At 35.6% G+C, this 27,804-nt stretch overlaps 1 long non-coding RNA gene across 2 annotated transcripts in view; it reads left to right on the forward strand.

Moving 5' to 3' along the window:
- The window catches only part of LOC102155571, a 78,803-nt gene that overhangs the window by 19,485 nt on the left and 31,514 nt on the right, over nt 1–27,804 (forward strand). For both annotated transcript variants that reach the window (XR_005366905.1, XR_005366906.1), the window contains exons 5-7: nt 9,691–9,877; nt 11,554–11,675; nt 12,598–12,688. This is a non-coding gene — a long non-coding RNA (uncharacterized LOC102155571). The remainder of the gene's footprint in view (nt 1–9,690; nt 9,878–11,553; nt 11,676–12,597; nt 12,689–27,804) is intronic.

Raw genomic sequence — 27,804 nt, forward strand, 5'->3', positions numbered from 1 at the left:
GGAAGAAGGCAGATGTTAAAAAGAGGAGTAGAGGAACAGTTTTCTATTATCTCATCCATTTAGGCAACTTAGTTGTCAGTTCAGCCCTGTTACTTCTTCCTGAAAGTGAAGCCTCTTGAGGAGGAAAACCTCAACTGAAAAGGAAGAAAAGAATTAGAACAAGTGACATAGCAGACATCAACAAGATGATAATCCAAAGGTACTCCTAGATTGACTTGGCATTGGAGAAGGGATGAAGCTGTTTGTAGTCCACAAATTAAAAGTCAGGATTTTGTAAACCTGACCAACCCATACTTTTCTCAAGAAAAGAAGCTCAATGGTATTCTGTAATCTTCATCATATTCCTCAGATAACTTTAGCTCCAAGAACTTACATAACTAAGGAAAACTAATGATAATGAGAATAATTTTCCCATTCTAAAATATTGTAGATCACCTCACCTAAAATGACAACAAAACACCATCTTTAGACATAAGAAAACATTTTGTGCATGCACAGTACCTAAAACTTGTCAGACTTCCCTGAATATTCATTGAATTGATGAATAGATGATCCATGGCAATTTTCCATAACAGCTCTGTTTGATAAAAATATAGCGTGAGTCACATAATTTTAAATTTTCTAATGGTCACATTAAACATTAAAAAGATGCAGGTAAACTTAATTTTAATAATCCATTTTGTTTAATCTGATATATCCAAAATATAACCATTTGAGTAATCAATGTTAAATGTTTAGTAATTAATTTGACTTTTTTTCTTTTTTTTTTTTTTTTTTTTTTTTTGCTGCTAAGCCTTTGTGCTTAATATTTTACACTTAGGGTATATCTTATTGGAATTAGCTACATTTGGAGAAAGTAAAAGCCAAATGTGGCTAGTGGCTGCCATAGTGGGCAGTGAAGGCCTGTCACAAATAATTGTTTACTGGAAATCTTGTTAAATGAATCCATCAATGAAGAATAAATGTATAAGAATGATGAGGTAACAATATTCAAAACTAATACACTTGAGAAAGATAACATTAAAATAAAATAAAAAATGTACTGCCCTGATTTCTGAGAGAGAACAATTTCTTTAATTATTAGAAATAATAATTACCAACTAGAAAAATTCGCCATATTACCTTTAATTCTGCTTATAGTTTAAGGAGAATCCCATGAAAATAAAATTTGTCCAAAGAAAGCAAATAAAATAGTGAAGTAATTGTATATACTTAGCCTAAAAAATAGATCAAGGATAAATGTGATAAATATTGTCAAAATGTTGAAGAGTTGTCATGTAGAAAATTGCCAACATTTTTTCAATGTACCTTCAGAGGACAGAAAAAGAAATAGTGGCTGACAGTTGTTAGTAGATAAAATTTTACTTAATATGAAGAAAAATATTCCCATAATAAGTGTCAGTTGCTTTAGAGATTTAATTATCTGAATTTAATATCTTATTTTAAGTGCAAGGGAATTCTAATTTGGGGAAAATAAGTATTTTTTTCTCTGTACCCCTTTAAACTAGAACATGAATATGTATTTTATTAGGTTGCTCAAAAAAATGAATGACACGGTGCAGAAATGTCCAGTGAAAGAAATCTTCACCCAGGTGTTTGTTCATATGTAATGATTTCTGCTGAGGTCTGCAGCTGATTCTTCATGATTTTTCCAGAATTCTCCACTATCACATCAGCTGACACCTTCACAGAGACCTAATGACTTCTGCCCCCCCAACCTCTGTCAAGATCCCACCTTTCCTTCAGGGCTGAAGTCAACTATTTCTATGTTTCACTAACACAGTCTGCCTTTGAAAGTTTGCAGCATACTTGTTCTGTATGCCTGTCACCATTCTCAGAAATGAAGAATGAGGGAAGAATGTGAAATTACATCAATGCGGGAGAACAATAAGGATATTTATTAGCAACTGGATGACTGGACATATACTAGATATATTATAATCTTACAGAATACATACTTCCTCCTCAACTGACCTATATCCAATAGAGAGCAAAGGAAACTCCTTGTTAATTTATGCATCTGTAAAATACCTCTGTGTGCTAGGCATGAGGGATACAAAGCTGAGGGTATTTACTCTCTAGGGGACTCCCATTTTAGATGGAGTACACAAAGTAAGAAATATGATAATATGCCCTTCTACACTTCTGCACAATGTAGTCCTGCATATATGTGGCCAATAAGTATTGGCTGATGAAAGCATGGGTAATTTCTCCATCGTGGCTCTGCACACTGTCTCCTGGATCTTTCCTGACTCTGGATATGGCTACCATTCTTGGTTTATTTTCAAAGGGGAAGGTGTGAAGAGTTAAAAACAATATAAAATTAAGAAACTAGATTCAGTACTGCTATTTCTAACAATAGTAATTAGCTGAACACACTATATACTAATTCAAAATTACTTACACATGAGCACACACACATACACACACATATATCCCTCCAGGGGAATGCAACTAGAAGAACTTAGTGAAGACCACAGGTTTAGATCAAGAGCCCTTCAAAGAATTGCTGATGGAATGGATCTGTTTATTTAGCTGCAAAATCTTCTTTATTAATGGTAATAAAGCATGCTCTGATCATCCTAGAGAGGCCACAGGCCCATCTCAGAGTGTGTTTGAAGGATACAAACTCATAGAGAACATTACTGTCTTATCACAACAGTTGGATGTGGAGAATTATCTCCAAGGCACCTGTGGACATCACGGTGATTTTGGAGATGCTTACTTTGAAGGTCTCATTGGCTCCTTTACAAAGTTAATTGCAGTTATAAGACTGCTGAAGTGATTCCAGAATTTTGTTGGGATGTTTTGTTTTTGTTGTGTTTGTTTGTTTTTTACTGAGGCTGTAGGCTTTTAGATTCATGTCAGACTCAGTGATTGTGGTGGTTCTTCAGTCTACCTACTCTTCAAGGAGCATTGCCAAATCATAACAGTAGAATCTATTTCCTGTGTTTTTAGTGGATAAATCAAAGCTATTTTCTTCTCAGTAAATTTTGGATTACTTCTATATTAATCCATTACCTTGAACTATCTCTACAATCATGCCTCTGGCTACCCATACAGTCCCTTGAGAACTTTCACCAGTCAGTCAGTTTTACTACTAATAATTGAAAGCTTCAACATCCACACTCTTCGTTCAGATCCACTATAAAGAGGATAGACTAAATGTATTCTATGGCAATGTTAAGCCACATTCTTCCATTTAGAGAAGTCTGTTTTTTATCATGTCTTTTCTTTCTTGAAAATATTCTTGAATTTGAATCAAGAGCTGAATTTCAGAAATAGGATGCAGAATTGTGTTAGAAAGCTAGTGTAAAGTAGGGGTGGTGTTACTGATCACTTTGAAATCCTTATTCTATCATTATTTTCAATCATTCTATCATATTTTCATTATTTTTTTTTCAAATTTTTTATTTGGTGTTAACTCCACAAGAAAACAAAAAATCAGTTACTCTGGTGTACGTGAAATCAGAACAATACAACCACGGGGAAAAAAATCTCAGCCCAGGAATGGAAAACGGATACTTCAGTGCTATGGATATGCAATGCACTTCATACCAGTGCGTTTCAGCGTTTTGCCAAGTTTTTAAAAAATGCTTTTTCTTTATGGTCATCCATTCACAAAACTAAAAACCACACTTTCAACTCTGTTGCTGAAAGCCTCTGGGCTTCAGCCACTTAGCTATGAAAACAAATAACATTTGAAACATTTACCAGGTTCCAATCATCCACAATTTGTTAAGACACTAACTCAGAAACTTGATCAGTTATATTTTAACTAACTTTATTTTAATATATATGTATTAGGAGTTCTATATATTAGGTTATATATATTAGTTATGTATATTATGCATATATTAGTTATATATTATATATTAGTTATATGTCATATATAATATATATTAGTTATATATTATATATTAGTTATATATATTATATATCAGTAATATATTATATATAATATATTAGTATACAAATATATATTAGTTATATATGATATAATATATATTAGTTATATATTTATATTAGGAGTATATATATTACATATATGTAAAATCTACATTTACATATTTATATATGTATATATGTGTAAAATCTATATTTACATATTATATACATATATATATAAAGTAAAATAATAGCACACTTTAGGATCTCACCAAGGACTTCTTAAAATGATAAATATCCTAAATTTGTTCTCTTCATCTATTTATCTATCATCTATCTTTTTTTTCTTTTTGGTAAGGGGAAGAAAAACAAAAGATCATTTATTCAAGTTGGTTACTTTTTATGAAAGCTGTACTTTTTAATCATTAATTTATGTAGTATGTTTACCTCATACTTCAGTAATTCTATCCATTGTAATGGAATAAATCAGTTTTTAAAATGGGACATTAACTGGTTTTTGGTTATGATTTTTTTTCTGGAAGAATTAGAAATCTTCTATAAGCAAAGATGCTATACACTTCATGTAACTGAAAAGCTCAGTGCAAACAGTCTTAATAAGTTTAGGCTCACATAAGAGGAAGTGTAGAGGTAAGATGGAAACAAGGTATGATATATGGAGGCTGTGGCTCAGCTTTGGGTCTCCCCACCATCTCTTGACTTTATACTCATGTTAGTAGTGGAAACTCAACACTAGAACTTTCAGGCATTGTATATGGAGTTGGCAGTGTCTATTGGAAGTCAGTATCCATCTTTTCTTGTGACTTCTAAGCAGCAAGGACCTATTTCACAGAAGTTTCATAGAAAACTTCTCTCACATCTCATCATCCTGCATTTGGTTACACATCCTTTTCTAAATGTAGAGTGGCAAGGGGAATGTGATTGGTTTAGACTAATCATTTAGTCAACTGAAGACAATCTTGGTGGAAAAATATATATAAAGAGCTATATTTTTAAGTGAAAATTTCTATAAGTTCTTTCAAAGTGAAAAGAGATAAATTTCACTTAAGAAAAAATAATATACATGAATTACTCATCTCCATAATTCTTAAAGAGTGTACGCAAAGTGATAATCTTCCATGGAAAAAGTATTGTTATTCATATTCTGAAACAAGATGTGATTTTAAAAGCTTTGATTAAATTAGATTTGATTGAATATCTCACACATCTTTTAAAAGAAATTATCTAAGAATATTAATGAAGATAAATGAGTTTAAAAATTATTAAAAACTAAACATTTAAGTATCCTTCAAGCATCCTTTATGCTCATTGATTCTCTCTGTTCAGTTTCCAAAAGGTAAGAAACACAGCCGCTATAGAGTAGCCTTTTAAACTCTTGTTATAAATGGTGTTTATAATTTTAAGTTTGATGATTTACAGTACTTATGAAGTCTTATTTCTGATCCTAGAAAAATATATGAAAAAGGTCATCACATGACTATTTATTTTCCAAAGATTTTATTACTGGCAATGAGTAGGAGATTGATGTCTTTGGGATCACAGGATGGAAAGTTTTGTGTGTGTGTGACAAGTTCCTTTGCAGGTTAAACAGTCCGGTCATGCAGTAAGAAAACATTTAATTTAGTATTACCCAGCATTTGATCATGGATTTTTATTATGATAGAAGCTAATATCTTGATAAGGTGTTGTTTTCCTAGGAAGATATTTTGGGAATTCTGAGTTAAGAAATTAAAGAATGAAAATATTAATAACCAGAAATGGGGGATTTGGGTTGGGAATTTTGAAGATTGAATCTTGGTAAGTAGAAGCTGAGACAGAGTTTGGGGTGTTAGGTATCTATTAGGTTATCATTGCCTATGAAAGAAGAGGGAGGAAGAAAGAATGGACAAAGGGAGCAGGTTAATTGTGAACCAGGCCTGACAAAGCTATGGCCAAATTGATGGAGAAATCTGAGCAGTGCGTCAGAATTGTCCTACTTTGAGTCAGGACTGCTGGATCTTTATATATTCACCTAGCTTACTTACCAAAAGGCTACTCATGAAAATGGTGTGACCTCAAATGGCTCTCTGTAGCAGAGGTAGAACTTGAAAGAGACGACTGCTGGAGTCAGTCTAGTGACTGTCTCCCTATATCTGGGCAGGAAGCTCTTCCTTTACAGGGAATTTGGGGAGGAAGGAGGCGAAAGAAAAGGAAAGGAATTTAGGTAGATCCCCCCTGTATCTACTATTCCTCACTGGTGCTTAAGTTCCACTTCTCCATATGCATCCAGAAAGCAGCTTCTCCAGGATTTCTGTGAGCTTTTCTTCCTGAGTAGAAAGTGGTGGTCCTTGGAAACTGAGTTCATACGTATACTTATTTTCAGACTGGGATAGAAACAAATGTATTGACAGAATCAAATCAACCTGGTTTACAATCAATGGGGCTATTGCTATATTTGCTGGTGAAAGTGTACTCCCCTTTCTAGTTCAGGATCTTTAAACCCTGCATAGTGCAAATTACAGTTACCAGGATCACAAAGTCCACCAGGGAGTTATCAGGAGTGAAGAAGTTAAGCGAGACCACTCCTACTTCTATCACTGGATTTCTGGACTTATGTATTCATTCTGTGGTGACACCATGCCATACACAATTCTTTCTTTCAGCGCATTATGGAGGAAGGTATTCTATCCTTACAGAATAATGCCTCTGAGCTGGTGCTTCATCTGTACCTTCATAGTCATTCCAATGCTCTGTCAGGCCAGCAGCTTCTGGGTAGTGAAGTAAGTGATGCATCCAGTGGGTCCTGTAGTCATGAGCCCACTATCATACTTTGTTTGCTGCAATATGTTTTCCTGATCTGATGAGATACTGTGGGATTCCATGCCAATACTTTGTAAGACCTCACAATGTTGTACTAAGTTCTGGGACAAATGAGTAAAATCCAGAATATATGTATTTTCCTTTGGCAACAAATATCTGGACCTTCTAGTACAGAAGGAGCCCAGTTGGTTTCCTTGAGAAATAGTGTCATAGTGGAAGCTAAAATTTGTTTTCTACTGCCAATAGGTTGACCATTAGACTGTGGATAGAGCTAGATAAGCCTTGATAAATAGAAATCCATATTGATGGGTCTATGCGTAACTTCTGAATGTTTATTCAAAATTCTTATGTTAAAAATATAACACCCAATGTGATGGTATTAGGAGGTGGGGTCTTTGGAAGACGGTTAGATGACAAGAGTAGAGATCTCATGAATGGGGTTAGTGCCCTTATAAAAGAGGCTCCAGTGAGTTAGCTTGTCCTGTGAAAACACAATGAGAAGTCTGTGACCTAGAAGAGTTCTCAACTGACAATGATCTCAGACGTCCAGTCTCTATAACAGTGAGAAATAAATTTCTGTTGTTTGTAAGTCACCCAATCTATGGTATTTTGCTATCTCAGTCTGAATGGAGCTTCTATATGTGCCACCATGGCTACTTCATTTATATGCCCATCATCTCTACTTTGAGGTGGCTATTGACAGAAATCACTGACAATGTCAAGTGTTTAGTTTTTCCATGGTAAATGTGTTCTGGTGGTATCAATAAGTAGTATAGAGATCTTCATGCTTTATGCCCACTCCCCTATATTCAATCACATTCTTCTACACAAAATCTGTCTATCTCTAATCTTGCTTTTTTCTCCTTTCTGGACACTAATCAGCTGTTCAAGCCGTTTACTATCACCCCATAGTCCTTATATATTCTAATTCAGGTCATTTATTATCAACACAAAGTGGATGACCGGTGGCACTGCCTAAAACCCTGCCCACTGGAAGGTTTTTCCTTATTGTAGTCTTGCAAGCCCAACCCTAAGTGAGGTTATAATGTAGCTAATACCCAGTTTGGGCTTGGACCCATATATTGAACCAATATACTTATAATCCAAGTTTGAGCCTTGTTCTTATTCTTCAGCAGGTCTTATGGGAAACCTGATATGACCATAATTGTAAACTTAGAGATAGGTACTAGTACAGTAGTGATATATGCCACTGTGGTCTGGGTTTCCTATCTATGCTGCTTTCTTATACCCTGTGGTCCTTCTCATGGTCAGTTTGAGATATGTCAAATTGCTGCTGAGCCCACCTAAACTTATGATTTATTGGCTGACAAATCTAGCTCTGAATGGGCAGTTGCACATACATTGTCACTTAATGATCATGGCCAGGTGTTCTGTATTTACTAGACCACAGAAAAATTTTTTTAAAGATGCTTTAAAAGATAATTGTCTGCTTTATTTAATTATGTGGCTTAAGTATCAAGGCTTCTTGCACTATAACTTGGATCAGCTGCAGAGCTCTTTCCTGTTCTGGGATCCTTTCAAAGCTGGAAGCATTTTACTTTATTCAGTATGTGGGCCTGAGAAGTATTCTTAGGTGTGGAATATGCTGCTACCAGAATCTGAAAAAAGGGACTGTACTTTTTTTTTCATGGTAGGATATGAAAAATATAATTATTTGTCTCCTACTTGTAAAGGAGATATCCAGAATGCATCTGACCACCGGGTCTTTAAAGTTGCATAGATGTTGTTGGACTTTTCACTCTTTATAGGATTATCTTCCACTCTTAAAATAAAAATGTGGGACTAGTACCAGTGGCCACCTGGTGCTTAAGTGACACGATTTGGCCTTTACTTTTTCAGGGTTCTAACATTTTCATTGCTATCAGTGAGACAAATTCTCTAACATCCTCTTCCTTCATCAACACTGGCCCAGAGAGGAAGCACTACTAAAGATTTTGGCCTGAATAGGTGGTGTATCCTCTGGGCTTTCCGGTGGAACATAATCATCTGAAGGATGTTTAGGGCACACATTGTATACTCATTCCCAAATGCCCACTTCCCTATACCTTTTATCCTTTCCTTCACCACTTACCATGAAAATTCTATCCTTTCTTCTTCCTACAATGCAGGTACCACTGCCTCTAAGTTTCTAAGTATCAACCTAGTGTCAAGTTTGCAACACCTACTCTTTGCAAGAGTGTTAAGTCTGGTATCGTATGAGTGCATTTCCAAATTCTATCCTCCCAATTGTATATTGTAATAACTTTAATAAAGCACCTTCAGAATCTGGCCATGACTTTACTCTCTTAGCTCTCACCATTATGTGCGAGCTAAGTCTTACAACTCCTTTGAGATATAGTCTCCTTTTTTTCATATCAGACCTAGCAATGCTCTGGGAAGATTACATTGTAACTTAATCTCAGCTATTGGCATAGGGACCAAGAGAGGTCAAACTCCGAGAAGGTGACCAATCATTACCTCTTAAGATAGAAGCCTCAACATTCTTTTCCAGTATGAGAGTAGGAGATTGTGTGTGTGTGTCTGGTCTATGGAGGGTTGTTTATCATGGGACAGGGCACTTCAGGCTCAGAAGTTTGAGAGCAGGATGGCAAGTCAGAATGTACAGGAGTATCCACTCAAATATCACCATCCCATACAGGGGCTTCTACTTGGATGTCAAAGTCTCAAATTTTCCTAGCTAAAGCTCTGACTCTGGCATAACAGCCTTGCTTTGGCCTGGCATTTAGTTTTCCTTGCAGTTAAGTCACTCAGACAATTAAATCATGAGGCTGCTCCTCAACTTCCTCTGCCCTTCTGCTGTAGAAGATGAGAACATTTTAATGAAACCAAGTAAATCATCTGGTTTTCACACTTCTTTTTCAGTTGCCTGTTACTCATCTTCAGCTGTTCTTTATCCTTCTGTAATATACCAGTGACCTTTAGAAATAATCATCCAATACTTATTAGTGTGTCCCCTTCCACCAGGATACTATCCTACTTCATGTATTAACAACTGGACTTCCACCTGTGTCAAGGACAATTTGTGCCCTCCTGCCCTGCCACCTTCATCCCTAACAGGATAGTAAATAACCCGCAACACTATTGCCCACACTCTTGGCTGAGTCTTGATATGTACTGCCTGGATTTGGATTTCTCTGAAGTGGATTCTAAGGTAATGCAAGGCATAAGTTTATTGCTGATTAATACCTGTCAAAGGAAGGAGGAAAGAAGAGTGTTGGACAGAGGGAGGAGTTGTGATGGGGGTGCCCATAAAGCCTTGGCTAACCCAGTGGGGAGCTCTGAAGTGAATAGAGCTTAAGTTCTTCTACATCAAACTGCAGTGGCCCACTCTAGCTGAAGAAGACCCTGAAGGGGCTGGCAGCTGGAAGCCATCCGCTGACTGTACTTGTCTCTGGGCAATGTTACCTTGAAAGAGGGGATCTGGCTGGTGCCATTTCATGTCTACCGCAGGGGTAGAAAAAACTTTTTAAAGGAAATATTGTAAAAAATAAATAAATAAATAAATAAATAAATAAATAAATAAATAAATAATAAATAAATAAATAAAATAAAGGAAATATTGTCTTTATTCTTGAATCTTTATGTAAAGCCAGACAGATGAGAAATTAACTCTAAAGGACCTTAATAAAGAAAATTCTAAAGCCTCCCTTTTATTTCAAAACTGTACTGGTAGGCAAAAGAAAGTTTTGTTTTTTTTTTAAAGCTATTCCAAAAACACCTATTTTTCAGCCCTGATGATGCAGAGAATTATATAGCCGAATACACTATGAGTGTAATTCCCAAGATTCTTATTCTTAGGTCAACCATCTTGGCAAGTCAAGCACTGGAAATGCTTACAGATAATCTTTCTTTTAATCAAACCATGAAGTTCTGCCTTAAAGATAGGTAACAGTCCTACCAAATGGAACCAGATTTTGCAGAGAAAATGTCAAAGAACCAAAAACAAATTGATTTAAAATGGTGGACTTTATGAATTTCCATGTGATTTCCTATCTTTCTGTTTTAGACTTTAGTCTCAGATTCTGTGTATTATTGCTTTGTATTTGATATTTACTTCCAAGTATCTCAAAAATCATAACCCATTCTGCCCTTAGGGAGGATACAGAGTTAAGGATTTTTTACACTGACTTTTATAAATATAATTTCCTCAATTGGATGGCATTTTGTAATTACAAAAATATTTGTTTTTTAACTCTCTATAATTCAATAGCATGTGAGACCACCTCTATTTTGGTCAGTTCAGCCCATATTTTAATGTTGTTTCTATGTGGCAGGCATTATATTAGGGGCTGGGGATACACAGATAAATAAGATGTGGATAACACGTTATTAGCTGCTCATGGGGATGTGATATTTGAAATTAAACTGGGCTTTTAGGGTTAAAGGGTCTGGCCAGAAGAGGACATGGGAATGTTTGTAGTCAAATCACCACTCCCCAATCTCCTTAGTCCTTTGGAGGAAAGAACATGTGTACATGGTATTCTTTGAGCCAGAACCTTGCCCAAAACTAAACATAAATGTTAATAGTATCACACAAATTCCATTATGCCTTTTACTTTTTTGTGTATTATGATTTAGCACATAAATTGATTTGAAGGTAGTTTTGAGTCATTGATGTTACTGAGTTTTCTATTTGGAGCTACCCACAGATAGAAATGGAAAGGAAGTCATTCATGCACTTTTTTTCTGGGATCAATAATCTCAGAGTCTGACTGATTAGTGTCTTCAAATGCTGTCACAGTTGATTACAGAACCCTGAGAATAAAGGTGTAGGTGGTGCAGGAAAGATTATTGTTCTCACTGTGAACTCTGATTTTTTTCTTTCAGGTTACAGAAGGAAGAGCCTAAAGGAAAATGTAGGTCAAGTGCTTTTATCCCTTGCAACTTTCAGAAGAACAATCACAAAATTACAGTGACTGGTCCTGATTTCTAATGATGGAAAGAGAAAGGTAATAGGGGAAAAAGCACTGGGCAAGTGTTTTTAACTCATATTTTTAAATATGAAAGAGCATAAATCAGGTTTCTAAAAAATTATGGATGTATTTGACTTAGCCTAATTTGACTTTGGTTATTAGATTCAGCTTTTTATGTGACTCCTTCTGGTGATTATCATTTTAACATTGACAAAGTGAGAAAAGGAGAAATTAAAATGTATGTTTATAAGGCACCATGTTTAATGCATATTACAATTCTTTCATTAACACATAGCCCTTCACAAAATAATTATTTCTTAAACATGTGGATATTTGAGAGGATAGAAATGCTTTGTTCATTAGTGTAATTATTATAAAATCAGATCCACTTAATTTCTTGTTTATAGATATCATATTAATTAAAAAACAGTTTATAAGCATGTGAGGTACTTTCTATTATCTCAAAATCAGATATATTTGTTTTCTAAATGAACTTCTCATATTTCAGGAATAATGGTATTTTAATTAGGGCAGTATCAATTTAATTAATATAATTAAATATATAATGAAGCTTCCTATTTTATTGGAATTGGTTATGCTGAATCCGTGGTGCTAATGTATCATGTTAGAAAAGTGAGTACAACTAGAAAACAAATGCAAAAATCTCTGCTTCAGCAAATATTTTTGCTCTGCCTTCAATTTTGAGCCAGGCCTAAATATTTAATGGGAATTTTTAGGATACAGGGTGTTGACAAAAGTATTCTAGTTTGAGGAAGTGGTATTATAAGACCAAATTAACCCTAATGTAAAGCTTTGAAGGCAATCTGATGGGAAGTGTTGTCAGAGGTTGAGGGCACTCATTACTAGTAGAGAGGGAAAAACAGAAGAGAAGGGGAGTGGAGTGGAAGACTGGTTGTGTTTATATTTTCTTTTATCTGTCTTATTATTTTGTCTTTAGCTGGCTCAACGACACATATCTGGACACATCTCTTAGGGAGTTGGAATTCAATAGAGAGGGTGGACAATACAGAATCAATGAAGTAATCTTGGTAATATCAACTTCCTCTGAGGCTCCTAATTAACTCATAAGAAAATGAAGGTGTTAGATTTTAGTAATTTTCAACAAGTTTTCTGCATAGAGTATAGTTGTTATGAAATGTATCATAAGAAATATATTCCCTAGTTAGTAGGCTAGATAACCTTTTGAAATATTATAAGATTTTCCCCTTATCAATATTTTTTCTCTGCCATGATGATTGTTTTCGAGCCTACAACTTGTTGCCTCAGCAATGGGCAGACCAAATACTACCAAGAATAGGATAAAGGTTAAGACTTAAGGGCAATTTCTACTGGATAAAAATGAGAAATAGAATGTTCTTTTTTGTTCTGGGAGAAGAAATTGGAGGAGAGAGAATGAGAGAGAGAGCCAAGTGGTTAGACCCAGTGCCGTAGGCGATTAATCTTCGATCTTTTCTTGGGGATAAATTTTGGGGAAGAAGGGTAGAAATAACCTGTTTGGGGGTAATAACTTAACTTCTCAGGTATAATCTGGTAACACCGTAATGAGGCTCAGCAGTCACCTTTTCATGTTCCTATATCTTAAGAGTTTGAATTTATTCCAGAAGAAAAAAAAAAAAAAGAAAAAAAAAAGGAAATAGAAATCTAGAGTTAATTTACATTAAAATAAATTGCTGTAGGGATGCCTGGGTGGCTCAGTGATTGAGCCTCTGCCTTCCACTCAGGGTGATCCTGGGCCTGGGGATCCAATCCCACATAGGGCTCCCTGCAAGGAGGCTGCTTCTACCTCTGTCTGTGTCTCTGCCTCTTTCTCTGTGTCTCTCAAGAATAAATAAATAAATAAAATCTTTAAAAATAAAATAAAACAAATTGCTGTAGGTCAGGGTTTTTATATTAGTGTCTTTTAAACTGCTGGTCATAATGTATTAGTATATCTTGAAATCAGTTTGTGGGTTAAAATAGCATAAAATAGAAACATGCAAGTACATCCCACATAGTGTTAAGTGTGGTGAAATCAAGGTTCCATTTTATTATCAACAGCTAAATCTCTCTCTGTCTCTCTGACTACATCTATATCCCTCTATATCTGTATTATATCTGTTTCTGTATCTATCTATATCTAACTATATACACACCCACATACATATTCACACTTCTGTTGTACTATATCGCAACAAGAAAAAAATGTATTTCTTCCTGTGGGTGGATTAAAGTGAAAATATGTTTAAATACAACTGTGATGTGTTTCAAATTGGAAGAAGTTAAGTTACCTCGAATGGAAATTTAAGTTTTCTTTTTCACTACCAAATGAGAATGGGAGCTCCAGAATGGAGAACCAGGTAGTAAAAATAAACAATTTTTCTTATGTCTGAATTTTTGTGTGTAAATTATGACCCTATCACACTAAACATAATTAAAGTCCTTGAGTTTGCACATGATTTACTTTTTAAGAATACAGTAGAGTCAGGCAGCCCCGGTGGCTCAGTGGTTTAAAGCTGCCTTCAGCCTGGGGCGTGATCCTGGAGGCCTGGGATCAAATCCCACATCAGGCTTCCTGCATGGAGCCTGCTTCTCCCTTTGCCTGTGTCTCTGCCCCTCTCTCTCTCTCTCTCTCTCTCTCTGTGTGTGTGTGTGTATCTCTCATGAATAAATAAATAAAATCTTAAAAAAAAAAGAATACAGTGGAGTCAAGATTATCTCTTAAATTTCTTCACTTTTTCTTGTATTCTGATAAGCCTCGATTGAGAGGAAGTAGGAGGGTTGCAGACAATTTATTGGAAATTGTTCCTACTCCAGAAAGTCTCCATAATTTTGTGTATTGCACTCTATATCATTCGTCAGTTCAGACCTAGTGAAAAATGTTTATTCCTCCTGCATTAGGAATCTCTTAAATGCCCATCAGCTGTAGCCTATTTGTCTTTGGGAGGGAAGGAAGCATTGACAAGATAAGGTAAAGGTCCTAAGAATTCTGCTGATGTTTCTCCCATTAGTTGTCTTGAAACAATCAGTGCCTACACCCTCACATATGCTGGTTTAGATGTCTTCAGAAATAAAGAAAGAGCTGAGAAAAATAGGTAGAGATCAGTTAGCATCAGAAAGTCCCTTTCCGGGCAGCCCCGGTGGCCCAGCAGTTTGGCGCCACCTTGGGCCCCAGGTGTGGTCCTGGAGACCCGGGATCCAGTCCCATGTCAGGCTCCCTGCATGAAGCCTGCTTCTCCCTCTGCCTCTCTCTCTCTCTCTCTCTCTCTCTGTCATGAATAAATAAATAAAATCTTAAAAAAAAAAAAAAAAAGTCCCTTTCCTATGTCCCCCTGAACTAAATCCTCATGGCTGGTGAATTACAACCTAAGAAGTAACTCCTCAGAGAGCTGCTTCTCCTGGGTGGCGAGGGTAAAGCCTTGACCAGAAAATTTTTTTGGTGGGCACTCTGCTGCTTCAGGTTCTTCAGCCTAGGGTGCATCCATTTCTGTGATCCTTGAACTTATAAGGCTTGACAACACACTAGGATCTGGCTCTATTAGCCAGAGCATTTTTGCCTAACAAAGTAGTAACTATCTCCAAGAGAGTATGAGGGCTCAGGCTATGCTTGGTACCTTACTTTTCCAAACTAAATTTTGGAATAAAAATTATCAAGTTCTCTGGGGAAAAAAAATCAGATTTTTATTGAAGTTGCATTAAATCTTACAAATAAATGCATCTTCCTATAGTGAATATGGTGTATCTCCTAATTTGTAGTTCTTCTCAACTTCTTTTTTTTAAAGATTTTATTTATTTATCCATGAGAGACACACAGAGAGAGGCAGACATAGGCAGAGGGAGAAGCATATCCTCTTCCTTTATCCCCATATCCCTAATTATTCACCTTACTACACTGACTATGATATAAAGTTAAAGTGAGTAAACGGATGACAGTGGGCCATCTTTTTTTTTTTTTTTTTTAAGAGTCCAATCATAGGGGGATCCCTGGGTGGCTGAGCAGTTTGGTGCCTGCCTTTGGCCGAAGGCGCGATCCTGGAGTCCTGGGATGGAGTCCCACATCCAGCTCCCGGCGTGGGGCCTGCTTCTCCCTCTGCCTGTGTCTCTGCCGCTCTTTCTCTCTCTCTCTCTCTCTATCTATCATGAATAAATAAATAAATATTTTTAAAAAAGAGTCCAATCATAAAACTTTAATTCTACTTACATTATCTTTAATACACATGTTCCTAACAATTATGCTTGAACTGGTATTGAAAGTTTCATGAAGAATTAAACAAACCTATCCATCTTAAATTATTTCTCTGTTAACTATTTTTGCAACCAATTATATACAGCACAAAAATGAAAAACCTTAAAATAAGTTAAACACATGTTTTGTTTTACTAGTGATTGACCTATATGAAATAATGGATATTAGGAAATTTTATTTTATTTTATTTTTAAGATTTTATTTATTTATTCACGAGAGACAGAGAGAGAGAGAGAGAGAGAGAGAGAGGCAGAGACAGGCAGAGGGAGAAGCAGGCTCCATGCAGGGAGCCTGACATGGGACTCAATCCCGGGTCTCCAGGATCATACCCCAGGCTGAAGGCAGCGCTAAACCGCTGAGCCACCAAGGCTGCCCAGGAAATTTTATTTTAAAGCATCTTTTCTTGTACATTTTTTCTCAGGCTGCCTAGAATGTTTAGACACAAGTAAGTATAGCAAAAATAATGAAAGTACATAGCAGGTAACTTTACAAAGTTTGAAATATGAACCATTTCTGCCCTTATCCAGAGCAAAGTGGGTCGCAACTTTCTGTAAAGGAACACTTCTGTAGCTGTGGTCAAAAGTGTCCACATTAAAAAAAAAAATGTACACCATGGGGAATCTAGTCAATGGTGTTGTGATAGAGTTGTATAGTGGCAGATGGTAGCTACACTTGTGATGAATACAGCATAATGTCTAGAGTTGTCCAATCACTATACTGTATTATTGACACAGATGTAATACTGTGTGTCAACCATCCTCAAAAAAATGTGTGCACATTTGTGTATTCCACAAACACACTTCATTTAGTATGTAATACCTATTGAGATATCTATTTCTACAAAGGCTGTGATATCTGCCAACAAACAAACCAGTACGCAGTTTTGTTTGCTTCAAAACAGAGGAAGATTTAACCTTGGCCCTTGTGAAGACACAATGTACCAAAAGTGGCCCAGTACTTTTGGTATATAATGTGATATACCACATTTATAAGTTGTGTAAAAAATTCTACATTCCTATATCAAGTACCTCAAAAACAGATACTTCCCAAGGAGTGCTCCTGCCATGATGAGCACTGGGTGATGTATGGAAGTCCTGAATCACTATATTGTAGACCTGAAATTAATATAACAATCTAGGTTAGCTATACTGGAATTAAAATAAAAACATGATTAACAATGAATAAATAAGTAAACAAATGCCAAAAAAAGACAACTCCCTACATTAAAAAAAATTTTTTAAAGATGTTATTTATTTGAGAGAGAGAGATAGCAAGAGAAAGCACGAGCAGGAGAGGAAGAAACAGGTTCCCCACTGAGCAGGGAGCCTGAGTCTCAATCCCAAGACCCTGGGGGTCATGACCTGAGCTGAAGGCAGATGCTTAACTGACTGAGCCATCCAGGCATCCCACAATTCCCTACATGTTAATCAGCTCTACTCCTCTAATATTAAATATAAAAACCATATAAGAAAGATAAAAATTCAAATAGAAATAATATAAACCTTTCATAAATTGTAAACAAAACCTATCTGTGGAATAGTTTGGATGACAAACGGTCTACTGTGTAAATTTTAGAATGAGGCAGACAAAAATTGGAAGGCTAGTTAATTTCCTCCTCTTTCTCCTGCTTCAACTTTGTTTCCTTGGATATCCAGTGTCTGCAAGGTCAAGTTGCCTCTCAGTCATTGCATTATTAGCCTGCTATCTTTGTATGACTCAATGTATCAATTTCAGCAATGGTCTCATCTCATCAAAAGTTGTCTTTGCAAGAGAACAGGCTTGCTCAGAGGAGTTCAGACCTCATAGAAGAATTCAGAAAAGTTAAGGATGAGACCCAGTCTGATAGGATGTGTCTATTGGCACTTCCTTTCAGCTGATTTCAAACTTGTTGGTATGCTTGTGGTGACTGACCCATGATCCCTTTTCTGTCAGCATCAGAAGCAACCCCAGCCATGTAACAGTAAGAGTCTCCTTTCACTTTCTAAATGGAAGATTCCAATCTCTTCTTGTGAAGCACTGTGATCAAGAACTTCTCCAAAAGAGAAAGTATATCATTGCAGATATACTCTAAGCTTCGTCACAATTTTCTCTTCTGTACTCATGAATAATCTTTTTTTTTCCCTCAACATCTTCTGTCTTTAGCTCAATACTTGAGATGACTCTCCAAAATGATCTATGGCTTCTTAAAATATTTTATACAAGCAACTGAAAAAAAAGATACTTTACTCATTGGAGATAATTTAGCTCCTTGCTTGATTATAGACATCATGCAGGCTGCCATGTCATCATATTGCTTAGCCTACTTGGTCAGTTTTGCTTCCATTCCAGTTTAATTTTTCCTTTTTCGTGTCTGAAATAGTTGGTAGAAGATGAGTGGAGCTCAGTAATCTCTGCCTCTTGTTTTCAAAAATTTTAATGAGATTAATAATCTTCTTATCTATTTCTGAATTACTAAGAGTTTTTTTTTTCATGAATTTAGGTTGAATTTTATAAAATGATTTCCCTGAACCTATTTCAAATTGTCATTTTGTTTTTCTCTTTTAATACCTTAATGTGGTGAATTATACTTACGGATTTTCTAATATAAGCCTGAAGATCAGTCTTACATATTTTCTTTTAGTATAATTTCTTCTAATTGTTTTATTTATCCAGAAAAAAGCATATTTTTCAGTTGCTTTTAAGTTTATTAAAAAGTATGTGATGCTATATGTAATAATTGAGGACTTTTTTCTTCAAATATAATATATTGTTAATGTTCATGTTTATTGTAGTTAGCTATAATTCATTTTGATTGTTGCTTCATATTTATTTTGAAAATAAACAATTTATTATATGCTTATTCATATTAATTATGGAACTTTTTTATAAGCTGTAATAATAAAGACAGTATGTACCTGGTGCAAGGATAGAAATTGGCTAATGGGAACAAACAGAGAATTAAGAACTAGATTCATGCAACCATTGAAATTTAGGTATGTTGGAAGTAGCCCATCTCAATAGTAATGAAAGGTAAGAGGATTCAATAAATGCAATTGGATAATTGATCACCCACAAAAATAAAATCATCACCGGAAAAATTAAGGATTTTAATATAAAAAAAAAAAACAAACCTGTGAACATCTTAGTAGAACAAAGATGGTGATGGTTCATTGGTGAACAAAAATTATTAACAATATTTGACAATTGAAAATTTTAAAAATTTCATTTGTAAGAAATACAAATAAGAAATATAAGAAAAAAGTACCTACTATATGATTCCATTTATGTGAGACTCTTCAAGAGTCTAAACTACAGTGAGAGATGCAAAAAAGTAATAGCCTGGGTTTGAGGCAAGGGAGATGTGTTTGTTAATTCGCCAAAGAGCTCTAAGGAACTTTTCAGCATTATGGTTGTGTTCTATTTCTAGAAGGTGGAAGTAGTTACAACTCAAGACCATGCATTTGTCAAGATTCTTTGAACTCTATGTTTAGAATGGATATGCTTTATTTTCTATAAATTATATCTCAATACAAGTGACAAAAATTAAAAAGGAAAGAATTGGGCTTTTTTGGGTGGTATATTCACAAATATTTATTGCATTGGACATACGATCCAGTCACATACATTTAGACAGTACATAAAAGAAGGTCACAAGTGGAACAGTTGGATGATGAACTATTCAAGTCTGAGCCCTTGATATCATTTAAAATTTCAAAAGTAATGTCTGCCCATGCTATTTTTCTATGCCTCCTAGAAAATTTATTTTTATTTATTTAAATTCAATTAGCCAAAAAAGTACATACTTAGTTTCAGATAGCCTAGCAAGGCCTGTTTGATCAGTCCTCTCTGTCCCATTGTTTCTGAGTGGCCCAGCAAACATTTGTTTACCAAACATTTACTCTTTTTCATCTTTCTGAGAATTGCATTCCTTTCCTTTGATATTCTAGACCCCTACCCATTCTTCTTAGTTGAGGATGACATATATACCTCATTTTGCCTGTCTTTGGAATTTCCACTTCTGTGTGGATTTCCTGTACTTACACTATTAAATTCAATTTTCTCCTGTTACTCTGTGTCATGTCAATCTGATGTTTCGTCCAGCTAGAAGGACTTTTATTTTATTTATTTATTCAATTTATTCATGAGAGACACAGAGAGAGAGAGAGAGAGGCAGAGACACAGGCAGAGGGAGAAGTAGGCTCCATACAGGGAGCCTAACATGGGACTCCATCCGGGTCTCCAGAATCAGGCCCTGGGATGAAGGCAGCGCTAAACCTCTGAGCTACCCAGGCTGCCCCCATGGCCATACTTCTTGCTTGAGAGGTAGTAGAAAGCAAATATTGAGAGTGTAAGTTTAGGAATCAAGTAGGCCTGGGTTCATGTTCTAACTCTGTAACTTAGTAGTTGTTTGATGTTGAACAAGTAACCTAAATTCTAGGTCCTGGCTTCCCCTTCTGTAATATTAAGATTATAATAATAACAGTACATATTTGATAGGCTTTAATATATTTATAGTAGTAAATGAAATAACATATACAAGGTGCTTAGCACAGAATAAGAACTCAACATAGGACAATTATAAAGAGATTTATTTATTTATTTATTTATTTATTTATTTATTTTATTATAATAAATTTATTTTTTATCGGTGTTCAATTTACCAACATACAGAATAACACCCAGTGCTCATCCCGTCAAGTGCCCCCCTTCAGTGCCCATCACCCATTCACCCCCACCCCCTGCCCTCCTCCCCTTCCACCACCCCTACTTCGTTTCCCAGAGTTAGGAGTCTTTACGTTCTGTCTCCCTTTCTAATATTTCCCACACATTTCTTCTCCCTTCCCTTATATTCCCTTTCACTATTATTTATATTCCCCAAATGAATGAGAACATATAATGTTTGTCCTTCTCCGACTGGCTTACTTCACTCAGCATAATACCCTCCAGTTCCATCCACGTTGAAGCAAATGGTGGGTATTTGTCGTTTCTAATGGCTGAGAAGAGTTTTTTTTTTAGAAGTAATTTTGTCCCAATTAAGTGTTTATGTAACGATATTTTGTAATACAGTTTTGTCCTGAGCTTTGGAAGACGAATTTTCTAAGAGGTTGGATTCAAGATCCTTCTCATCCTAGAAAATAACCTGTAGAAACAGATTCTCAGTGGACTTGTATGTGTTTGAAAACTGATACATCAAACTGAAAATGATTAACTGAGGAAAGAAAGAACAAGTTTTTATTTCTTGAAGCGGTAACAACAACCTGGAGTGTAACTGTGATCCTTTTCACAATACTCTGTCTATACCTGTCAAAGCCCAAGAAAATCTGCTAGGCTGTGGCTGTGGCCAGTGATTCACTGGGACGTTTCTTACACTTCCATTGAAAGGCTCTTCTTTTTTTTTTTTTTTTTTTTTTTGAAAGGCTCTTCTTACTCTCTCTCCATGTTTTTCCACCATGCTATTACGGGAGCAACATCTATATATTTTCCTTCTCCTCGGTTGAAAACAAAAGGAAACTAAACTAGGCTAACCAAAGAGAACAATACAAACACTCTCTGAAACAAAAACAGCTTGGAATATATATACTTTGTATCATGATAAAACCAGAAACTTTTCCTCCATACCAGTATCTGTATTTCTAAAGAAAAATATCATTGGCCAAAAGTTAGGAAACATTATAAAAATGTTATGAAAATGTTGGAACTTTCCAAGAAATGCTAATTTTTTACCATCACTAAACTCGATTAATTTATTATCCAGATCTGGAGTGTCCTATCCATATAAATGGCTCACTTAATTATTTATACTCTTATTCAGCATTCTGTTTTTGCATGAGAACCAATCTATGGAAAATAAAGATATTTAGTGATATTTAACTTTTTGACCTTCAGTAAAGTTTTTAAAAATATGTATCTTTAAAAAGATGATAGTCATTTTAAAACACCCAGCAGTAAAATAAATAAAATAAAATAAAATAAAATAAAATAAAATAATAAAATAAAATATGACTAACATCCAGAAAAAAAGTGTCATTTAACAGGTAACAAAAGACATTCATCCTATTTTACTTTATTGAATCCTGGGGGAAAGGGTATATTTATACAAATTAGACTACCTCTTTATTGTTCAAAATAATTCCAAGGAGAAGATAATTGTGCTGTATTTTTCATATTAGAGAAGTAGCAAGATGAAGGCAGCTTTCTAAAAACTCTGATCTTGGGGTGCCTGGGTCGCTCAGTCAGTTAAGTAGCCAACTATTAATTTTGGCTCAGGTCATGACCACAGGGTTGTGAGATCAAGCCCCTCTTCTGGCTCTGTGCTGAGCCTGCTTAAGATTCTCTCTCTCTCCTTCTGCCCACCCCCCCAACTCTCACTTGCACTCTTTCTTGTACATAGGTGTAAATTACACCAATTACCTTCTGAGTTCTTGTTCTCACTTTTCCTTGCTTGTTTAATTAGTTGAATCCCATTGCCAGTCAGGAGTAGAAGCCTCAAATTTTATTCTTCTTGGATCTTCTTAGGTCTTATCTTTTTAGATCTTTAAGTGTTCTTACCCCTTGCCCCCACCTAACTAAATGGGGTGATGAATATGTTAATTAGCTTGATTGTAATAATTTCATAACGCACACATATTAAAATATCACATTGTTATACCTTAAATATATATATGATTTTTATTTGTCAATCATATCTCAATAAAGTTGAAAAAATGTAGGCCACAAACCATAACTCACAATTATAGAAGGATTAAGCTATAGCCTTTTCTCTACGGAAGCTTCTGTTCAAAGGAGAATGCACCAAGCCTTTTAATATTTAAGATGTCTCTAAAAGGAGGAAGTGGAGAGACACAAATCACAACTATAAAACCCTTCAGCTGATTAGGTCAGAGCTGAGGAAGCATTTTATTTTCTTTCTGAAGTCCTAATCTTTTTCTTTCAATTTTATTTTCTTATGGTGATGTGCCTTGGAAGCCAGATCACCTAAATTCTGGTTCACTAGTATTGTAAGCCATTTTTCAATCACTCTTCTCTCATACCTCCTCTCTGATATCCTGGCTCCCAACCCCCTCTTCCAGTCTTAGGAGTGTGATAGAAACCCAGTATTCTACTACAGAAGGAGATGCATACAGGTTTAACTCCCAAGCATATATACTATGCAGTTTTTGCTGCTCAAAATATAGTGATTAACAGTTAATTTTGTGTTATACATTTAAAACAAACAAAAAATTATGAACCGATCTACAGTTTTATTATGATCTGCCACCAACTTTGAACAATTCTTTTGTTTCTGAACTTGAGTTGCCATGTCAGTAAAATGAGAATAGAAATATATCTACTCAGAAGGTTATTTATAGTCATTTTGCATATAATATATGCAAAAACATCTCAACATAGTAGGTATTCAAAAAGCCTCCATTTCCAGTATTTTCTTTGATGAAACTAATTTATATTTTCATAAATTGCCATTTTAGCTTTTGACTAAAAGTGATTGAATTCTAATTTCAGGGAAAGTATCTTGAATCCAATTCCAGCACCTTGATTACCAAAGCGAAAACCGAGCACTAAAACTGTCAGACGACAGCAAGTGATTCAACCTTCTTTTTTTACTGGATTGTTTTCTGGTTAAGTTAGCACACATTTCAAAACTCATCCAGAATCGTTGCCTTTTGGCTCTGACTCTGAACTTAAAGTGATGATATTTCAAGGAAAACTGAAATGCAAAGGGATGTTATGTTGCATTTACTTTAAGGTTCATTCACTATGACTTTTACATGACTTGTTAGACATTAGCCTCCCTGTTTTGAAAAGGCCAGGTACATCAGGGTCTGTGCAGAGGGTGAACACCATTAGTTTGCACTTTATCACTGTCATCCAGCTACAGCATGGCCACATTTTACATTCCACAGGTAATGGAGGATGTCAGAGCTGTTTCAACTCATACTAGTCAAAACTTAACAAAGACTCAGAGTTTCCGGTTGTAGGCAAGAAACAATTTCTCTGCCCAAGTTCTCCAAATAGCAGACACCCGCTCTGCAGTGAGACTGTAGTAATGATTGTCTGTGAGTGTGCTTTGTAACCCATTAATGAACTCTATGGTAGAATTGGTCCACAACTTATTAAATATCTAAGTCATTCTCAGCCAGAGCCAAACTTTTCTGCAACTTTTTTAAAGATGAATTTTAACCAAGATTAAATATCATCATATTGCCATTCATTCTTCACATCAACTTGTAGATGTGTATGATTTCAGAGACTCAAATGACAGCATGTTCACTTGTCACAGCCCTGATCTCACGTGTGCTCACCTAAGTACAGCCCAACCAGCTGCAGCACCCAAACAGTGACAGCCTTATTTGGGTGTTGAGTGGAGATTCTATTTCACTTCATTACATCTTATCACACTTTTCATTTTTCATTCCATTATGGCAGGTTCTTCCCCTCACACTGCCAGAGGCTACTGAATGGTAATAAATCTCAGCTTCAAACCTACTCAAAAAGAGAAGAAATCAAATGAGTAAACCCTAGCTGCTGCTTTTGTTCAAACTCATAGATTTTCTGCAACTTTAGGGGATTTGCTAAGATCCTCAGTGTAATATTCTGGGATGAACGTAAATTGTATGTTAGGAGATTGGATTCTAATTCTAATCCTGGAATTCCTTAACTGAAAATATGAGCATTTCTGGCATCAATATTTTCATATTTCCAAATGAAATATTGGATGAGATAATTTTGAAGAAACTTTCAGCTTGGAAAATACATATTTCAGACAATAAGAGAAGAAACATTTACTTTTTGTGTAAATAATTATATACCTACTCTTGATTCTCAGTGAGATCAGAAATAGACTTTTTAATCCTTGGCCTTTATGGTACTAATATCATTGTTAAAATGAATATGTGCTTTTTATGATGGTTAATTTTATGTGTCAACTTGATTGGATCATGAGGTGCTCAGATATTTGGATAAACATTTCTGTATTTGTCTGTGATGGTATTTCTGGAAATGATTAGCACTTCAGTTTGTGACCACAGTAACATAGATTGTCCTCACCAATGTAGGTGGGCATCATCTACTCTGTTGAGGGAATAAATAGAACAAAGAGGTGGAGGAAGGGAGAACTCTCTCCGCCTGACTATAGAGGTGACACATTGATCTCTTCCTATCCTTGAGCTGGGACTTACACCATTTATTGGCTCTCCTGGTTCTTGGACCTTCCAACTTGGACTAGAAATACCCACTGGCTTTCATGGGTATCAAGTCTGAAGAATACAGATTGTGGGACTCCTCAGCCTCCATAATCATGTGAGTCAATCACTTATGTATATCACTCATTGGTTCTGTTTTTCTGGAGAACCCTGAGTAATATGCTTTTCTTTGCAAAAACCAGAGTTTTCAAAATTATTGACAAGTTAATAATTCTTATTCTTAATTATACAGGTTCACATGGCCTTCAAAAACACTTTTGTACATATTACCTTATTTCTTTCCTTTTTCTTTTCCTTTTGTTAGAGAATGTGAATCACCTGCTATAACTGGACAGGTATTACCATCTCCATTGTAAGGACAATGGATTCAAGAAGAAAAAGGATTATGTGCCTTAGCAAAGAACTTGTGGCTAGTTAACAGCAGGAGATATAGTACAATTTAGATTAGAAAAATGCTAATTATATATATGTTTATTTGATTTTTAAAAACAACATCTTATTATGAATTACACAGAAACCTACATAATACTTATTCAGTGTAACAATAGTTGTAATGAGAACACCCGTGTAATTTTCGGAGCCATGAAGTATTAGAACATTACTGGCATCACAGAAAGCTCTCTATCTCTCTATGCCAGTTATCAGTTGATTGCCTCTCACCTCGAAACCTAGTTGTTGTTGTTGTTGTTTTTTACCTGCTCTACAGTAATAGGACTTTAAACACTTTTTTTCTTTGCTGCCAATGTGATATTAAGCATTATCAACAAAGGGAACTAGAGGAACATTGCAAGAGGAAGGGGTTTCTCTTCTAGCATGTCGCCTTTGGCATGTATGGTCTCTAAGCATGTGTCGCATTGCTGAGGCAGGATTCTCAACGAGGTGATGTCCCAACTCCCTCTGTGTCTATAGCCAATCTTGACCTATCTGCACCCCAGAGAGCTATTTCCTGCTTGCCCAGTGACTGTGAACCACGTTTGACCTGGATAACTCAGTGAACTTAACCATGCTGCGAGTTTCAACTGCTACTGTTTCTTAACAAGGTATGAACTCCAGTCTTGAGGAAGAACATCCCTTCCAAGTTTGTCCTTCCTTGTATACCTCCATTAGCCATAATGTATTTTTCAGAATTTTAGCTTCATGTTTGTAATTTCTCCTCTGTTACAGTTTGGGACCCTGACTGATATACTTTATACAAACAGATCCCTCATTTCTTCCCAGAGGCATCTACTCTCTTAACTCATTTTAAATGATTTCCTTGAATTCCTTTATGATTTTGCTACACATGGTTAGATGCCTGCAGAACCAGAGGGCAGCTGAGCATGCCTGTCCTTTTACACTTAGGGGTGCACATGTACTGTGAGTATGGAGGCAAGAGCAGTAGGAGCATGTTTCTTTGTTGTTTCTTTGTGTACATGTGTGTGTGCACGCGTGCCTGTATGTGTGCAGGCATGGAGCCGAGTGGAAGCAGGGAAGTTCTCTGCCCAGTGAGCTCCAGCTTCTAAACTGGAAAGACTCCCACTGTTGGCTCCAGCTGAGGCCTGGTGGGGTAAGGAGTTTCCTTTCTCTTGGGGGGAGGGTTTCATCACAGTTTTAAAAATAGTTTCATTTTGTCTTTTCTAGAACTTTATGTAAACACAGAGTCTATATAATCTTTTATTACCTGCTCTCTTTTGTTCAAAATGATGCCTTTCAGAGACAGTAGTTTTGTGGTACCTGTGGTCTGCTTTATTTATATATCCACAATGTGTTTCCCATTCTAAAGCTGTTTGACATTTGGATTGCTTCCAATATTTGACAATTATGAACAATTGTGCTCTCAACATTCTTATATCTATTTCAAATAAGTATGTTTATCTCTATGGAGTATACAGAGGGGTGAATCAAAGAGACTACATCTTCAACATTTCTAGATCATGATATATTGTTTACAAAAGAGGTATTAATTTACAATCCTTCCAGCCACGTGGGAGAATTCATGTAGCTTTATAGACTTGTTAACATATATTAGTATGGAATAAAATGATATTATTAGGATTTTCTTGACTTCTGAAGTTTACTGTCTTCAGTATATTTTTATTAGTAATTGGTTTCCTCCTTCGTGAAATGGTCTAAGTCTTTTGCCTGTTTTACACTCTGGTTGTCTGACATTTTAGAGTTTTCTTCCTTATCATCAATCATCTGGATAAAATTCCTTTATCAGCTGTATGTGTTGCAAATGCCTTTTTCCATTCTATGGCGCTTCACTTTTTAAAAATGATATCTTTTGAAGAAGGCAAAATTATGATCATAGTTTTAAACATAGTTGAATTTATTAATCTTCTTCTTCATGACTACTGCTTTTTGTGTTTTGTTTAAGAAATTCTATTCTACCAAAGATATTAATATATTCTTCCGTATTGTAGTCTAAAAGCTTTATGGTTTTGCCTTTCACATTTAGGTTTTTAATCTACCTGGAATTGATTTTTTTATATGGCATGAATGCTCTTGCTATTATGCCATAATTTCTAAAAATAAAATGTGCACAAGGTCACCATTACTATTTAGTTTATGCTTGAACAGTTTTGGAAGAAGTAGCGTGATAGAGAAGGGTGCTGAATTGCAGGGGGTGAGGAGAGACTTCTCTTTTTAAGAAACTCATAATTAAGTTCTTACTGATGGAAACTACTTTACTTAAATAACTTCAGAAAAGCTCATTTCATAGATAAACCAATTAAGGGTTAGAAAGTTGTTGGAGCTTGGCCAA

The sequence above is a fragment of the Canis lupus genome, chromosome 11 (genome assembly GCF_011100685.1).
Source record: "Canis lupus familiaris isolate Mischka breed German Shepherd chromosome 11, alternate assembly UU_Cfam_GSD_1.0, whole genome shotgun sequence".
Lineage (NCBI taxonomy): Eukaryota > Metazoa > Chordata > Mammalia > Carnivora > Canidae > Canis > Canis lupus.